Source organism: Propithecus coquereli, unplaced genomic scaffold, assembly GCF_000956105.1.
Source record: "Propithecus coquereli isolate 6110/MARCELLA unplaced genomic scaffold, Pcoq_1.0 Scaffold494, whole genome shotgun sequence".
NCBI classification, from domain to species: domain Eukaryota; kingdom Metazoa; phylum Chordata; class Mammalia; order Primates; family Indriidae; genus Propithecus; species Propithecus coquereli.
In genome coordinates this window covers 339813-342245 of record NW_012150774.1, presented here as the reverse complement: position 1 = coordinate 342245, position 2433 = coordinate 339813, and the positions used below count along the sequence as shown (strand labels likewise).

Sequence of the window (2433 nt, the reverse complement as noted above, 5' to 3'; positions counted from 1 at the left end):
CCTATTTTTCATTAGAACAACCTGAGCCTTAGAGAGTTAAATAACTTGCCTAAGATCATAAAGTTTGTAAGTGGTAGAACCATGATTTGTATGCAGATGTGTCTCATTACAAAGCCCCAATTTTTCCTATTAGCATCTAGCGACTCCAGAAGGATTTTAAGTCATACAGAGTTAATATTTTCTCTCAAAGTAAACAAATTTATACCAGCCTGTTACATAGGTTGAGAAGAAATTGTTTATATGTACATTTTTAAGATTTAGTCCACATTTGCAATAGATTTTAATGAATGCATTTGTGAAAACCTGACATTGCAAAAAAAGTGACCTCAGGTTAATTTTGTTTTATTAAAGTATTTCTTTGAGAGTAGGTTTATTCATGCCTAAATCTTTACTAGAATGGCTGAAAGAAAATCACCCTGTGGACAAATTTAGAAAGCGAAATTATTGCCGTGGGAATTTTTCCCCCATTTTCAAATTAGCTGCGATTGCTTTTAAGCTTATTGAAATTTACAGTGAAGCCTATTGACCTTTATAAATTCCACTGTAGGTGTACATATAAGTTACAAGATGGGGAGAAATATTCCTTTAAATGGAATGAATGTTTTATAATATTCTCCAATTCTTTTTGAACTTTCCTACTTTGCCTATGCTTTAAAACAAAAGTATTCCTTTTTGTATTTATGATTCCACATATGCATATGCATATATATCTTATTTTTTTATCTTTTCAAAGATCAAACTTTATTCACATAAAATGCACATTATTTGTATATTCATCTGAGCAGATGTTCAATTTTAGCAATACTAGTTTATTCTTAATCTCTTTGTACTATTTACTTTATATATATCTAACACCAATTCTCTATTCCATACTTGCTTTAAAATCATAGTTTAGTCCTCAGCATTGCCAGCCACATACAAAGTTGTGTTACAGACAATGGACAAATTATAAGTAGGTCATATTCCAAAAGTTTGCTTCTATTTCACTTATTTGGAGAATAAATAGTCTTTTTTCTGGTACAAGGTGCAAATGATGAATATATTCCTAGAACAAACTCCAGATGAAGTTTCAGATTTTATGTCAAGTATAGAACTAACATTAGCATTTACTAAAATGATTTATGTATACATAGGTTATATAAGGCTTTTGACTCTTTGGACAGTAAGGCAACTGATAAAGGTAATTTTGGAAACTTACTTTTTGTTTATTTTTGTTTACATATGTTTAATTTGATTCAATATTTAGTGTATAGGTTGGTTGGTTTCTTTTGGTAGAATTTGGTGAAATTTATCTTAATTCTAGATGTTAGATGGATAATAAATAACTTTTTCCTTTAGAAAATTTTCTGTATAACTTCCTCATTTATGTTTTAAGATTATAGTTTAACAAAATATTAATATATACTAACACCATAATATGGTATTTTACATCTGTGAAGGATTCTATCATGTAGTATCTCATTCCAAAAACCCACCAGTGTTGTGAAAGTAGGTTTAGCACAACTATTTTATCAGGAAAGATATGATGTCTATTAAAAAACCCAAGGTTGTACACAAACCTAGAGGAAGATCAATCACTATCACGGTGTTCTGAGTCCAAGTACTATGCTCAGTCCACAGTAGCACACCACTGTCTCTTACAGGAGACTTCAGTAAAGTTGGGAGGAAATCTGGCCTTCATTATAGCTGATACATGGCATCAGAAAACTTATGCTTGTCTTTTGTTTAATTGAAGGAAAACTTCTTTGATCATGGCCCATTTATCTGGTGTTGCTTAAGTTCAGGAAAATTTGTAGAGGCAGGAGAAGAATCTTGAAAGAAATCAAGAGCTTAACACCCATTTAGAGACAAGGATTCTTCTTTCCATACAGTGATCTCGATGAAGGCATACATTTCACATCTACACTTTAACCTTTCCTAAGCTTTGTGAACTTTGGCGAGTTGTGAGAATCTCTTTCCTGCCAAGTTTTCTCAAATGTAAAATGTGGATAATCACATCTATATTGTAAGATAACTTATAGCTCTAACAAATGAAAGATATGTAAAATCACCTCATGTATGACTCAGTACATGACAGTTGCTCAACAAAAGTTAGTCCTTTTTCCTTGTGCCTGCAACTCCAGCCACCATCATATATCCAATTCTCTTAAGGGCCATGATGACTGACAGCAGTAAAGAGTGATTTTCACCAACCAGCAGGACAGAGGAAAGGAGATAGATGAAGAAGAGGATATGCAAAAGTTTTATTGTATTAGCAGCTAAATATTTGACACACATAATCTCACTTACTACTTAGTGATCAAGATCAAAGTTTTACCTTACAAAATACATATCTATATATCTATAATTATGCTTCACGTTTTGGAAAAGATATAAATAACAAGTAAAATATTTTAGTCAAGATATTTTATATTTAAATGATTTTCCCAGAGA

The 2433-nt window shown here is 31.4% G+C and overlaps 1 protein-coding gene across 1 annotated transcript in view; it reads left to right on the top strand.

Annotated features, from left to right (window-relative positions):
- LOC105819659 (CUB and sushi domain-containing protein 3) overlaps positions 1-2433 on the top strand; it is a gene marked incomplete at both ends in the record, with an annotated part of 761280 nt that overhangs the window by 429708 nt on the left and 329139 nt on the right. The gene's annotated exons all lie outside the window — the stretch shown is intronic.